The sequence below is a fragment of the Ambystoma mexicanum genome, chromosome 9 (genome assembly GCF_040938575.1).
Source record: "Ambystoma mexicanum isolate Mex_15411 chromosome 9, UKY_AmexF1_1, whole genome shotgun sequence".
NCBI classification, from domain to species: domain Eukaryota; kingdom Metazoa; phylum Chordata; class Amphibia; order Caudata; family Ambystomatidae; genus Ambystoma; species Ambystoma mexicanum.
The window spans coordinates 46431820-46448221 of record NC_090931.1 but is presented as its reverse complement, the minus strand read 5'-3'; the positions used below and the strand labels follow the sequence as shown (position 1 = coordinate 46448221).

Below are 16402 nucleotides of genomic sequence, written 5' to 3'. Positions count from 1 at the left end.
GTTCATAACAGCTTATATTCATTTTTGGTTAACATTGCATTCAGTAGCTAGCACGTAGTCAAGACCAAAATCTGCATGGTCATTCGCAGCTGGTTGCATGCCCTGCTTCTCGTGTTTTCATTTGTGCAAAGGATTTCTTGCAAACTCATTCTTGCATCGAGCAGATAAGCCTGCAGCTGTGCGACCACCCTGCTTCAGTCGCGCCCTGGAAGGTTCATTTGGGAGAATTCTCTTGTGTTACTTTATGAATATCGAACACATGCTGTGTCAAACCTTCACTGCCCTTTTCCCTTCCCCTCTTCTCAGAATAGCTGATTCATGATTAACTGGAAAACAAGGGTTTACAACAACGCCAAGCCGCGCGCCATCACACCTCTTGGCCGGGGCCCTGCAAGACTAATCTTGCTTTGACATGAGCATGGCCTCGCCACTTTCCATACCTACATACTTGTACTTTCAAATGTTCATTTTGTGCCTGTCCATCTTTAGCCTTCTGGCTCTAGCAAGGCACTGAAGCACAAAAGGAGCCTCACAACTCCAATGACTTAAACGTTGTGGCATTATGTGGGCCACCATTATGAATGACACTATTATAAATGCATTTTTATGCTAAAATACAGTGTGTTTAGAGGCCTGAAGACCTGCTTGAGGAACACCAAGAATTAACGTATTGTCACAGTGACAATGCAGGAATGTATTGTTGAGACCAGCATTGTGACTTTCTTGGTGCCCTGGAAGAAGACCTGACCTTTAACCCATTACACAGATATTAAAGAACAAATCATTCTACTCAAGTCCTGTCACACTATCTGTGTTTATTTAAACGACAGCTGTTTAAATATGCACTTTGAAGTTGTTTGTATAAATGAGATAGGTACACAACTCTCAGCGTTTTGTGGTGCTCGGGAGGGTCACAACACCAGATTTTGTTTTGGGTCTCTCTCTCAGGCCTGACACTTATGACCCGCCCTGACAGTCATCTGGAAGAGAGCCACAGAGTACTGAGCTACTCCATAAAGTTAGGGAGACCTGTGCAAAGTGCGCCTGTGGCGAACCATGGGACCAGTGAGCCACTCCCAGCTGCTGCACTTCATAACACTGTGTGATCCTGGCCCTCAATTCCCAGGTAAAGCAACACCGGAGCCACTTGGAAACGTGTGACACCGGCCTCTAGGAATAGTAAAAGCATCTGTGGATTCACGTGCATTGATGACTGTACGTTTAGGCGCAGGAATTTGCTGGAGACATCCCTCAAAACGCACATTCCAACACACATTGGCAAGTAATGAAAATAAGGTACATTTGAAGACATTTCATTTAATTGTTCACAACAACACAAACAACTAAACTGGTTACAGCGAACGACCCAGAGGCACTGCCTTAAGGCAAATGTGAGGGCCATCTATGCAAAGGTGCGAGCATTCCAATCCCTTCAGGACCGTTTGCAGCAGAGAATTCACACCCGCCATGCAAAAGTGTATGTAGTTACACGTAACAATTGGTAATGTGGAGGAGTTGTGCCACCTATGGGGATGGTTAATCCTCTCTGTTGCACCGTGTTAGCTGGAGTCTTTTGTTATCCTCTAAATTCCACAGCCCCTCGAGCACCAGAAATTCTCCAGCCATCCAGTTCATAAAATAAGAGAGATGCCGCGTAAACACACGCAGTTTGATGTAAAAATCTTGACAAGACATTAAACATAGCCTGAAGTAGGGCTTTGTTTATCACGGGTGTCGTTGCACAGTCCCCTTCTGACACCTCTAAACTCAAGTATATCTAAATGGCAAATTCTTAATGTTAGGTTTGGATTACCAGGTAATGAGCGCTCTGGTAAAAGATGCGAAAAAGACTAACAACAATATTTGGTGTATGTGTGCTCCTGCACTCCTGTATCACAGTAGGTTAACCCCAAACCTACAAAAAAATGTGTGAACTAGGGTATGTATGTAGGTGGCATGCTGCCCTCCTAAGGCTGGCAACATTTATGGTATAATGATGATACGGTGATGGTATATAGAACTAATTTATATCAAGTCTAACTGCATTCAAACACATTATTTCATAAAAGAAATGGAAAACCAGTATAGACTCGTTCTGAGCTGTCTATTTGATTACAGATCAGGACATAACTACATGCAAGGCCCAAATTTGAGCCAACACGTGTTTCGACCGTCCTTTGTCTTTTTTCAAGGCAGGGCCTAAAATTATATCTACAATTTTAATTGTGTCAAAACATTCATAACGCAAAATCCGGGTTTAAAGGCAAACAAAACATGTAAACAAAACATGGCAATGATAAAACATGTATAGCACAAAGGGGTGAAGCATGATTGAAGTTGCTGGTTCACTTTTTTGTCATATAATTTAAATCATCCTTGCATCAGTTTATACATGTTATGTACATATATATTTCAATTAACGAATAATATTCATCTCTAGACATCATTATTATTAAGTTATGGCATTGTTATGCCACGGGAGTTTGTTTTAAATTAATACAGGGGTTTCCAAGCAATATGGATGGCTGGTCACCTGAAAGAAATGTTGATCTAGGAGGGCAGCACACCACCTATATACATACCCCAGTTCATGTATATATAAATGGCTCACCAATGTTAAGCTCTTAACACTCACACGTGTGAGAAGCAGTCCATTGGCAGAGTATGCAGCCACTATGAGGGGCTCACAGGCATGGCTGTCCTAGCTGCCAGAATAGGTTTGGAAAGAGAAAGCCATTCCGTGAGCTACCAAAATAGACAGCAAGGACTGATGTTAGCATTTTTAAAAATGTGAAATGATCACAGTTACAAACAACTGTGTTTAGTCTTATGAACTTGCGTGCCGACTCATGTATTGGTTAGAAATGTTTGCACATAAACTAGTGTCACATTATATCGGGAGGATAGTTCAGTGACAACGCGCTCGCCTTGGAAGCAAAACAACACAGAAATGCATGTTCGATCCCCGCTCCGCAATTAGAAACCTCTGGGTATTAAGCGCGTTATAAATAACCACTTACAATTACAACTACAATATGCATTCTGCAGCAAAACTATTTGAACACCAACATATTCAGGGGTTACTGGAGCGTGGAGGATACGCATGTGCTGGAGCAGGGAACCCAGAGAGGGTGAAGTCCCGGGAGTTCAGGGGGGCTAATAACAAGTTAGCTTGCTGCGAGGTCAAGGTGCAATTTCGAGGAACCAGTCGATTCAAGAACATTAGGCGTCAGAGAGTGAACCACTGTACAGCACTAAGTGCACATTTACATCAAACGTACATTTGGAAAGTGCCTCAGCGAACACGTTGACAGAAAATAAAATGGCTGCGTTTAAAACTTTCCGCTTTCCTGTGTTGTTTAACTAAGTGTCAGCTTTATTTATTAAAAAAGTAATCAATGGCACTCAGAGAATGCGCTCTTCGTAGCCATTACCTTCTCGCTACCAGAGAGCGCATCTCAATGTTTGTCTCGTGCCCAGTTAAACGCATCTTGGAAAATGCTCACCTAGGGAAACACGTTCTTTCTAACTTTTTCATGACAGTGAAATCCTGTATCTCCCAAAGCAATAGACTGTGCCTCGTGAACTAGAAAGGACATTATAGGCAGGATCCTTAAGGGGTTCCAGGCCCCTCTGCGAGTCTGGCAAAGTAACAGCAAAAGTGCATGTTTGCTGCTATAGGTGACTGTAACCTATGGATGTGTTTGCGAAAGCCAACTGGCTTCTTTATGTATGCTCCTGAAAGTGCTTGCAGGGTCGTAGAGTGTTACAATACCAACACCAAAGCAACTAACCCCCCCCACGCCATACATAATTCAGGTGTTCTTGGGTCATCTAAGACTTGCATTGTCTACCTGTGTAACACACTCACCTCTCTGATCTTGGCGCTGTGAAGGTTGAAGTGCAGCTTGTGTCCTGAGATGGGAGAAGGGCTGGGAAAATAACACATGCGACTCACTGGAGCTAGCGGGGAAAATATCAGTGGCTAGCAGAGTTTTAGAGCAATTAGGGGTGTAACTTCAGCTTCGAGTACAAGTCAAATGAGTATTCGGCTGAATACTGAATAGATGATTTTCAGTTGGTATTCGGCAGAATACTTACCTGAAGCCGGACGTTCAGTACAGCTCTATTCTCCTCAGCTTTGTAGTACACACACTCACACTACAATTTTGATTGCACAAAGGCTTTATACTGCAATATACGTAATCTATGACATCATCCTATGTGGCATACCATAAAACATATTGAAGGGAGGGATTGGTGAAGGGAACATATGCACCTAAACATCATATAACTAGTAGTAATATCACTGGATGCCCCTTATATAATAGGCACTCTAAATACATATAATACATATTATGGCAAAATAACAGCAGCAGGTTTGCTTTTCCTACATTGTATAGAATGTTTCTCCATAGACCCTGTGGTTGGTTGTCTTTCTCTCCCAACCATGGACTTTCGCCTTGTTTAACAGCATGTGAGCAAAATGAAATGCAGGTGCAGAGAGCAATATCAGACTACTACCCACTTGCCCAATTAGTCCATCATCTCTCATTGGTCAGGACCTAAACCACCTTTGTAATTGGCCTTGCTGCCTGTTCTCTGTTCTGGGACTTGCAAGGGAGTCTAGGTACTCTAGTATCTTCATCCGGAGCTTTACGAATTCAAGTGTGAGGAGACCACAATTTTGTCCATTTCGTCCTTTTATTTACTGCTAATTTATTTAATTAGGCTGGTTGTCATTATTCCTCTTGGCCTTTGGAGACTTGCTCACTTACCTTGCTTATTCTTTTCACATCTTTGATTGTCCAAAACTTGGCGCGTTCAGTTGTTTTCTTCTTTGCATAATCTAAGATAATGATGTCTTACGTACATGGCTTATCCTCTCTACGCCCTGCAATTATTCCTCGAAATGGCATCCTTGGTTCCAGGCCAATAGACTCCTCTGTATTCCTCACACAAAGCTGTTTTTCCAGCATGTCCAGACTCTTCAGCCCTGAACTTTCTCTGATGTAGCTTGAATGGTTTCAACACAAGTCTGACGTCCATCTTGTCCTCATGACCACCTTAGCCACGCTGTATTTTCTTCTGTAGCAAGCTTCTTTATGTCTCAGAAATATTGTGTTTCTGCGTATATACATTCACCTCTCCACTCCTCACTTATTTCTTTGATGCGTATGATGTGTTCGTCTTCCATTACATGTTTCTCTTCCCCCTCCCAGTTATATTTGTATCCTTTAAGTATTTGCATATTGCTTCAGTGTATCTTCCTGTCTTTCTTTCATGACGTCAATCTGCTCTCATCAGATTTCACTTATAGCTCTTCGATATCCAATGGGGTATACAGACATCCTTCCACTCCTACAGTGCAGGGGAATATTCAATATGGTTGTCTGAGTGCATATCGTCTTCCATGCACGCGATACGGTATTGGAACAATACCTGGTGTCTCACATAGGGCTACTCACCTGCTGTTCCAATATGACGGTGACAAATCAACACCCGGGTCACCAGTGGTCCAGGGATGAATATCTGTTTCTAAACCATCAATGAACCCCTCCCCTCCAGTACAACAGGAGGGATCCGAACAGATTGGAATACAAGTGAATTATAAGACCTCCTTATCTAATTTTATGGTAACGTGGACAGAAAGGCAGGGTTTATTTCTGCAAGGTCATGGATAAGTATTACCCAATGATAAAAGGGACTGTCCAGTTAAGGTTGTATTAAAATATCTTCTTTATTATTACTACAACAGACTGTTCTAGCACACTTCAATTGCAACCCATACTATAAAGGAACACAGAGGACAGAGAATTTCACAAAGGAAATGGATGCACTTTAGATACTGACAGGAGGGTAGTTGGTAAAGCAATCTGTTTTAGTGTTCAAGGTTATTTTATTTCAACCTCTAATGGGCAAAGGTTCATAACTGTCTCTAAGGGCCTTCAGAGAAGGACCAGGGGGGCAGGACCACAATGTACCTCGTGCTGAAGACATTTCTGGTGCTCCACAGTGTCAAGGCACTTCAAGGGCGCTTCACAGCCTGTGAGACAGAGTTAGTGGCAGGAGACAGCTGCGGTGACAAGGCGGCAGGCAGTTCAGGAAGCGAGGCTGGACGGACGTCTGCAGGCTGTCCAGCGCAGAGGCTCAAGCCAAGTATTGTTGTCTCTGTGCTGGTTGGCGGATCTGGAATGCTGGTCGAGGTGTCCCGGACAGCTCTGGTGACTGTGGTGTAACAACAGTCAGTGGTGCAGCTGGATGCAGTTCAAGGACTCAACTGTCTCAAAATTGTCCTTAAAAAGATGGATGCTGGATGATTCTTGTGTCTTGTGTAGCACTCCTCCTAGCTTCTTCGCAGGGCTCGTGTCTTTTCAAGACAAAGGGCCAAAACTCAGGAGGCACTTAGCATGCAAAAGCTTTGTCCTTGTCCCGAGACTCTGCAGCAATTCCCTCCTAGAAAGATTGCTGCCAGAACCCAGCAGGGCACGCTGTGTGCTGGTTGAGTATTGGTTCTGGAGCTGTTGGAAGGTCTTCTGAGTCTGGAATCTCCCTCTGTTCCCTGGGATATGTTTAGGGGAGCGATCTTGCTTCCCTCTTGGAACTCCTGGCCTTTCTTCACTGGCGCAAGATGTAAGGTAGACTGAACCTTCACCTCGGGTCCAAATGAGTCCTTCTTCTTAATCCTTTCAAAGTCTTCAGATGATCTGATCAGTGAGGGGCTTGGCACTCTTTTAAAGCCAACTGGGCCACAGGGATTGGTGTAGGTCAAGGCTAACTTAAGTGAGCAACTCATGGGTCCCCACCAACAATCTCCAGTGATCCGTCAGGTTAGAATCAGAGCGATTGGCAACAGACAGGGGAAGGATGATAACATATACTTCTAAGTCCCACCCTTCTTCCTGTCTGCTGTACATCACAGTGTCTCCCTTATTAACCGAGCCCTACGCAGTGCTTGATCACAACATGGGCCTCCTTTGGAGTAGTGGGTTGCAGGCAGACTTTTGTCTCCTACAATTCACATACTTCCCTGCTTTGAAAGGAGTGGTTCCAAACAGGACATTCACTGCCCTTTCATACAAAGGAAGAGTGTTAGTATTAACTTGACACATTGCATTACAAAGAGGTGTTGGTTGTCTCCATTGTCACTTCCTGCATGCAGGCCTTCCCTGAGTCTAGCTAATTAACATTCTACAGTATTCACCGCAACCAGCAAGGTTTGACAATGGAGATGCAACTCCATGGGGCTTTGAAATTCTAATTAGCTGCTAACGGCCAAAGGCTTTTGATGTACCCACGGCTGTCAGGTGTCAGCTACACATGACAGCGGAGGGCAGCGATGGTAAACTGTGTCATCCCAGAGTACATGACTATTTTTCTGCTCTGCGCTGAGATTGGAAAATATGTGTGGGAATGGCCCCGCATATTTTCAGAGGTTGATCTCGCATTCATTATTTTAATTAAAAAGCCAATGCGAGTGCACTCTCCCTGTGTGGATGGTTGAATTCGTCACATGCCCCACAGCCTCAACATGTGATTCTCCACCCTACTGAGGGTCTGGTTCGTCATCCAGGTAAAAGCACCGCTGAGGCTATCTGCATTTCCCTGCTGGGAGCCTGGCTTGTGCTGGATGTCCATATCTAATCCCTGTAGGGATATGGCACACCGCAAAAACTTAGGGTTCTCCCATTGAATGGCCATTAACCATTGCAGAGGCCTGTGGTTCATCTGGATGGTAAAATGAGACCCAAGGATGTAGGTCTTCAGCCTCTTTATGGCCCACACAACAGCATACACCTCTTTTTCTACAACAGCCCAGTTCCTTTCCCTTTTTTTCAACCGCCTACTAATGTAGGCAACAGGTTGCTCTACTCCTTCAGAGTTCACCTGCGCTAACACTGCTCCAATCCCAAAATCACAGGCGTCTATCTGGATAATGAATTCCTGACCATAGTCTGTTACTTTCAGAACTGGGGCCCTGCACAATCCATCCTTTAAATCCTGAAAGGAGGTTTGACAGGCAGGGGTACAAGTTACCTTTTTTGGCATCTTTTTGGGTGGTACATCATCCAGGGGCATGGCAATGGTCCCATACCCTCTTATGAATGACCGGTAGTTCCCTTTGACTCCTAAAAAGGCTCTCACTTGAGTCTGTGTCGCCAAGATGTCCCACTCCTTCACATCCTGTACCTTTGCTTTAACAGTCTGTTTCTTACCTCCACTGACCAGGTGACCCAGGTATGCCATCTAAATAGGCTGCACAGATGTTATCCAGTCCGACAAAACCTGGTTAACCATCCTCTAAATAGTGTCAGGGGCATTCTTCATTCCAAAGGGCATCACAGTGAACTGATAATGTCTTTCTGGGGTTGAGAATGCCGAGCTCTCTTTCGCTCCATCTGTCAAGCCAACCTGCCAATACCCTGCTGTGTGGTCAAAGGTACTCATGTACTTGGCAGCACTGAGCTTGTCAATTAGCTCATTTTCATGACAGAATTGAGCCCCCTGTAGTCCACACAAAAGCAGACTTCAGTCTTCTCACTACTGGTCTTTTTTCGGATAATTACCACTGGGCTAGCCCAGGGGCTATGGGATGGCTCTACCACTCCTAGGGACAACATCTTGTAAACATCCTCCTTGATGGTGTCCCTAACCTTATCGGACATCTGGTGAATACTACTCTTCACCGGCTTACTGTCTCCAGTGGCCCCATCATGGGTGCACCAATCTTCACGACTGGAAGTCCACGAAAACAGACCAACAAACTATCTCAGTAAACAACAACAGTCTTTCAGGTGCTGTTCTGACAGGTCCGTTGCAAGGTTGGCACCTTCAACTGACCCATCTGTGGCTTCACTGTGCAGGAGGTCTGGGATGGGATCGGTCTCCTTCTCAGTCTCTCTTCAGTCACTAAGGCCATGACCAAGTCATCCCGGCTATAATGGCATGTTAGCTGGTTGACGTGAAAGACCCTGCACATCTGTTAGGTCCTTTCACATCAATGAGATAATTCACCTCACTGACCTTTTCCAGCAGACAGTAAGGACCAGTCCACTTGTCCAGAATGGCACTAGTTTGACAGGCTCCATAATCCACACCCAATGGCCTGGAGAATAGACTGTCACTGTGACCTTTTGTTTGCCTCAGCGCTTCATCATCTCCTGACTGGCCTTTAGATTCTTTGTTGACTGTTCCATGTAATTTGCCATTCTTGACCGAAGGCCAAGTACATAGTCCACCACATCTCGCGATGGGGATGAGGGTTTACTTTCCCACCCCTCCTTCACTAGAGTGAGGGGACCTCATGCAGGGTGTCCAAACAGAATCTCAAAGGGGGTTAAACCCTACACCGTTCTGTGGCACCTCCCTGTAGGCAAACAGAAGGCATGGCAGGAGAAATCCCATTTTGTCCATGGGTGGTCTTCCAAGCCACCTATCATGCCTTTCAGGATCTTGTTGAGCTGCTCAATAAGCCCATTGGTTTGTGGATGAAAGGAGGTAGAGAACCTGTAGGTGACTCCACGCTCTTCCCACATAACCATCATATATGCTGATATGAAGTTTTATCCCCTGTAAGAAACAACTTCCTTGGCAAATCCAACACAGAGAATTTTCCAATCAGATCCTACGCAACCACAGGGGCTTTGATGCTCCTCTGAGGGATAGCCTCAGGATATCTTGTGGCGTGGTCCACCACCACCAAGATATATGGGTTCCCTTATCTGGTTTGAGGATCCAAAGGACCCACAGTATCCATGCCGATTCTCTCGACAGGCCGCCCAACCACAGGTAGTAGAAATAAGGGGGCATTTGTGGCACCCCCTGACTTGCCAGTAGCTTGACAAGTCGGGCAAGACCGGACAAATTCCTTAAAGTTTATGTTAAACTGTAACTGGTAAAAGTGTGCAACCATTATGGTGTCTTAGTCACTCCCAAGTGACCCGCTAAAGGATTTTGGTGAGCCTAATCCAAAAGGAACTTTCTGTGGCATTGGGGAACCAAGAACCTTCTGGTGTCCTTGCTCTCAGAATCATTTGGCTCACTGTACAAGAGTCCATCCTCCCTTGGCCCTTCTGCAGCCACCCCCCTCCCTCCTTCTAGGCCTTTCCCCTTTTTCTCTTCAGACAAGGTTTCTAGACAAATCTGATTTATGAAAGTCTCATCGAAACAGGTGCACTCCTGTTCCTCCAAAACTCTCAATGACATCATCGACTCCCTGGCTCCTGCCCTGGCTGATTTCTGCAATCACTCCTTCGCCACTGGAGTCTTCCCATCCCCCTTGAAGCACTCCCTTGTGCACTCCCTTCTTAAGAAACCCTCTGCCGACCCCTCCTGCCCTGCTAACTATCGGCCAATCTCCATCACTCCCTTCCAGGGCAAGCTCCTGGAGAAACTGGCCATCTCCCAACATAATCTCCACAAAGAATCTGTTGATTGTCTTCATGACCATCAGTCTGGCTTCAGAGCTGCCAGAAGCATGGAAACTGCTCTCCTGAACATCCGTGAAGACCTGCTCTTCAACCTTTATTCCAACACCCCGTGTGTCCTCATCTTGCTTGATCTCTCTTCTGCCTTTGATACTGTCAACCATACAGTCCTGCTCAACCGTCTCCGTGATAACCTGGGTATCACTGGTCAGGCTCTGGCGTGGCTGACCTCCTTCCTCTCCAATCGACCCTCCCAGGTACAACTTGGGTCCTTCCTCTCTGATATCGTTTTCTCTACCTGTGGTGTCCCCCAGGGATCTAACCTCTCTCCCTGGCTGTTCAACCAATACCTGGCACTCCTAGCCCACCGCATCGCCGCTCTCTGCCCCAATTATCAGTGCTATGCAGATAATACCGAGCTCATTTTCAGGCTACCCTCGGCCTCCTCCTCTCCTTCCCTCATCTCTGACTGTCTGTTTGCTATCCAGGAGTGGTGTGCCGCCAATGACCTCTGCCTTAATGCTAACAAGACTGAGATTGTACTCATTGGCACACCCACTCCCTCCTTCCCTGCAGCTCTCTGGCCGGCCTCTCTTGGCCCTCTTCCTGTTCCCACCTGCAAGGCTAAAAACCTTGGAGACATCTTTGACTCCACACTCTCCTTCTCTCCTCACATCTCTAACGTCTCTAAGAAGTCACACTACCAGCTACACCTCCTCAGAGGTATTCTTCCGTTCCTCTCCTTCCCCCAGAAGCTCACTGTGTCCAAACCCTTGGTTCTCTCTAGACTGGACTATTGTAACAGGCTCTATCCAAATCTCTCCGCCCTCTGCGACTTATCCAAAACAGGACTGCAAGACTTGTCCTTGGCCTCAAGCCCAGGGATCGTATCTCTCCAGGACTGAAATCTCTGCACTGGCTCCCAGTGGCTGCGAGGATTAAGTTCAAAACCCTCTGCATTGTCCACAAGGCCTTCTGGGGCCACAATACATTCAACTCTCTCTTCCCAAATATCTTCCTTCTCGACCTCTCCGCTCATCCGCCTCCAACTCCCTCAGGGTCAGTCGCTTCTCCAAGCAGCAAGTTGATGGTAGATCTCTCTCTTCAGCAGGGGCCTCCCTCTGGAACAGCCTTCCCGCTTCCCTGAAACTTGAGGAGAACCATCTCCGGTTCCGGAAGCACCTCAAAACCTTCCTCTTTGCTTCTGCTTTCTCTTCCCCCTCTCCCCTGCTGAATTCCTTGTTGAAACTGCGCTGGTTACCTGGCCACCCTTTTTGATCTCTGGCCCAGGCCCTGCCAAGTGCACACCTGCACTGCCTCCCTTGCAACCCCCGCACTGCCTCGAAACACTTGCGTATAGGCACGTTATACATGCCATATCATATCATATCAGTTCACTTTGAAGAGTCCAGCGGCATCGCTCTTAATCTGCTCCTCCGCCTGCTTGTGCAGATCTGCCAGAGTGGGACACTCTTTCTGGGCTTTAAAGAAGTCAGTCTGATCTGGGCCCCAAGGTTATGCAAACTCATCCAGCTTGGGCAGACCCTTCAGATTTGCGCCCACCTGGTCCTCCACCTCAGGTTCCTGCGCTGTGGCAGGCAACTCTGAAGTCACGGGGTCCCCTGCTACCAAAGTAGGGTCCTCCGTGGCTACTACTCCCTCTCCTGCAGGATTTGGTGACTCAGTAGTCTGTGGAACTGGACTAGGGGCTACCGACCATGCCAGTCCTTCCAAAAAACCCTCTGCAAGCACTCCAGGCCTACGGTTTTCAGAGCGTTCAATCTGACGTTGTCTTTGGCCCTCAATCATGTAGCCATTGCGACTATTTTGGGACCAGGAAGATCATTACTCAACAGAAATGGGACAGGGAGGGATCGTTCACCGCTACACAGCGCTGGGTCGTTACGCCTCGCCAGCTGAACTCTACTATCGCCAAGGGGAAATTACTCTTACCATCAAATCCACTTACGCTCAACTCAGTCCCATCAATATACTGGCCTGACTGTACCCACTGCCAGGTGACAGAGGTGACGCTAGCGGCAGTGTCTTGGACCACAGCAGTTTTGTGTCCATTATGGAGATCCGGTACTGCACCCATTCAGTGTAACCAATCCACAGTCTGCCACTCCCTGGCCTAGTGTGGCATCCTACTCTGAGAAGCCCACACTAATGATGGCCTCCTACATGTGTCCAACATTCACTATGGTTGCTTGCCCTTGCAAGCAGCATCCCCTTTCCTATGCCCCAGCTCCTTACACACAATCCGACCTTTGTGTGTTGAGAAGACAGGTGTCCCAGTGTTAGGGGTGACTGTGCTGTTTTTTTCAGTGTGCACGGCTGAATTAGAGTTTGCCGGTTTCCCTTTGCTCTTTTGGGGACCTGACTTTGAAGAGGATTGGGTTGGACCTTTGTTCTTCCCATCCTTGTTTACTTTTTTCCCTGAAGATTTCTCTTCCGGCTTGGGTGTGCTCGCCTTAGCCTTTTTCTGGACTCGAGTACTCACAAACCTGTTAGCAGCCTTTGCAAGCTCCCTAGGACCTGTGATAGTCTTTTCCACGAGATACTGGTGTAGGTCAACTTCACAATTTTTCAACACATGCTCACATGCAATCAAATTGTACATCCCTTTAAATGTGTCAACTTTGTTACAAGTCTCCCATCCGCTCAGATATTTCAACAACAAGTGTGTGAACGCTTCAAATGTCGGCACACTTTTCTTTCTGAGCTCTCTGAAGCTCTTGAGATACTCCTCTTGGGTTTTACAGAACTTCCTGAGGAGCGCTGCCTTCATGTTCTCATAAACGGGACTTTCCTCAGGAGTTAACTGAAGGATTGCATCAGTCCCTGGTTTCGGTAAGCGACTCATCAGGGCTGCACCCCACAGTACCTCATCCACCTCCTGTAGCTGGAATGCCAGCTCAAGGGCTTCAAACCAGTCAAAGATATCCTTCCCCAGTTCATACACCTGTACTAAGCCTTTGGGGATGTGCCGTCGGGGCTTATCCCGGGCAGTCTGGTTTGAGCCACTACTGCTAGAGGCGGATCTGTCTGCCTCTTTCTTCTCTTCATGCGCCAGCTTGCACAGCTCAATGGCGGCCCTGTCCCGCTCAATGTCGACCTTGTCCTGCTGTTTCTATGCCTCTAGCGCTAGTCTCCTCTCCTTGAGCAGGAGCTTTCGAGCCTCTACATCATTAACAGCCGGAACAATTACTGGGTCTCTTAGAGACTGTTCTGAGGCCTGGGACCTGCAGGATGCTGCACTAGCCCCTGTCCTCACTGACTCTTGAGTGTTGAGAAACCACAATTGCCCCATGGCTGGATGATTGGCAAGAAACACTAATCATGCGGTCGTCCTCATCATTTACCCTCTCAGGAGAGTCTTGTCCGTTTGGGGTCTTCTATCCAACCACCCTTGCTTCTACCCATGCTTGCAGGCTGGTCAGCAACTCAGGTTTATTAATCTTTGTGCTGTGGGGAAGTTCCCTGTCTTGGCATTAGACGTGCAGGCCATCCTTGGTCATGCCTTTTATAGTCTCCATGTCAAGCTCCATGACTATTACAATTACCTACCAGTGACGAATCGTTGCCTGCAAAAGTACTTTTACCGTTGGGTGACTAAGCTGTGCACAAGGCTCCAACTAATCCAACCACTTGCTACCAATGTGCTGAATCAACTTCTGGGACACCAGTGGCCAAGGAATGAATATCGGTTTCTACCATCAATCAACCCCACACCTCTAGTACACCAGAAGGGATCCAAACAGATTGGGATACAAGCAAATTATAAGACCTTCATAGAAAGATTGCTTTACCATCTACCCTCTTGCCAGTATCCAGAGTGCAGCCCTTTCCTTCTTGAAACTGCCTGTCTTCAGCATTCCATTACAGGGTGGGTTGTATTTTGATGTGTGCTAGAACTGTCTGTTGAATAATATTAAAGTTGTTTTTATACAACCTTAACTGGACAGTCCTTTTAATCATTGGGTGATAATTGTATTTTTGCTGTGTTGCAACTAACCAATGATCCACGACCTTGTGGATATAAGCCTGCCATTCTGTCCATGTTACCAACATTGGACAACGTCTATAATTTGCTTGTGTTTCCCATCTGTTCGGATCCCTTCTGGTGTACTAGAGGTTTGGGGCTGATTGATGGTTTAGAAACCGATATTCATCCCTAGACCAATGGTGCCCGGAAGTTGATTCGTCACAAGGGCGGATACGGTTCCAAGAACCGTAAATGTAACAATTTAAATGTAACATTGTTGTCCCTGCAAGACTGCAAATAATCTTTCCCCACAGCCATGCCGTGCATCCCGTGGTTGTAAATGGGTGGATTCCTGTCCATGTACTCTTTTCCTAGAATTGTTTCACCAGGGATTGGGATTGGGGTTCGAGCTTTCTGGTTTGGGTGTCAATTGTGGCTTTCATCTTATGAATGTCTTCTTTTTGTGCCGCTGGGTGATTTTATTAAAGGTTGTGAGGTCCAATGTTTTCAACAAGTTTGTCTCAATTCCGGCACATACAAAGTGCGGACTGATGGAGTCGCTAAATTGACGAGTGAAGATGCTGGACCTCTCGTTAATCTGGCTTTTAGCTTATCATTCGACTCCGGTTCGGGGTTTCGCCCCCTTTGACCAGTGCTATCACTGTCTGTTTCACATATCATGACAACAGTCTAGCTGGCATTGCTTTCACAAAACACAATATATGCCTTTTCCAAGCTCTCCTTGTTGGTGTGCTATCATTTCTCTGTTTTGTAGCAAGTTCTCACAACGCCTCTAAGTTCATCTGCCCCAGGTCAACTGTTATCCAAAGTGGGCTCCACTCTGTGTGTGCCCAAAGATGGCCTATGCCCATGGTGGGCAACTTCTCAGACTGCTTGCTGCATGCAGGTCATTCTCTTGGGCGGTAGACGAGGGCCACCCAGTCCAGTGAAGTGACATTTCGACACATGGCCTGGATGTGTTGGGCAATGCTCAGAGCTCAGTTCCCTGGCACCTCCATTGAACCTTCTCACAGCACTTTATTCCATCCCACCTCCACCGTCCTCCTCATCTGCCCAGACCATCCCACCTCCACCATCCTCCTCATCTGCCCACACCATCCCACCACCACTGACCTCCTCATCTGCCCACACCATCCCACGTCCACTGACCTCCTCAACTGCCCACACCATCCCACCTCCACTGACCTCCTCATCTGCCCACACCATCCCACCCCCACTGACCTCCTCATCTGCCCAGACCATCCCACCTCCACCATCCTCCTCATCTGCCCACACCATCCCACCTCCACTGACCTCATCTGCCCAGACCATCCCACCTCCACTGACCTCCTCATCTGCCCACACCATCCCACCTCCACTGACCTCCTCATCTGACCAGACCATCCCACCTCTACCATCCTCACCATCTGCCCAGTCCATCCCACCTCCACTGCCCTCCTCATCTGGCCACACCATCCCACCTCCACCCTCCTCCTCAATTGCCCACACCATCCCACCTTCACCCTCCTCCTCATCTGGCCACACCATCCCACCTTCACCCTCCTCATCATCTGCCCACTCCATCCCACCGCCACCGTCCTCCTCATCTGGCCACAACATCCCACCTTCACCCTCCTCCTCATCTGCCCACACCATCCCACCTTCACCCCCCTCCTCATCTGCCCACACCATCCCACCTCGACCGTCCTCCTCATCTAGCCACACCATTGGACCTCCACCCTCCTCCTTATCTGCCCACACCATCCCATCTACACTGTCCTCATCTGCCCAGACCATCCCACCTCCACCATCCTCATCATCTGCCGCACCATCCCACCTCCACCCTCCTCTTCATCTGCCCACAGATTTCTTGTGGCACTTGTCACTAAAATGAACTGAAGCTACCACAGTTGTTGTGGTTACCAAAATGTTCCCTGACAAATGAGCAGCTGTGGCCATGTTAACCAGGGCAACCCGTCATGACCCC

The 16402-nt window shown here is 47.3% G+C and overlaps 1 protein-coding gene across 5 annotated transcripts in view; it reads left to right on the top strand.

Annotated features, from left to right (window-relative positions):
- NTM (neurotrimin) overlaps nt 1–16402 on the top strand; it is a 1023678-nt gene that overhangs the window by 130734 nt on the left and 876542 nt on the right. The gene's annotated exons all lie outside the window — the stretch shown is intronic.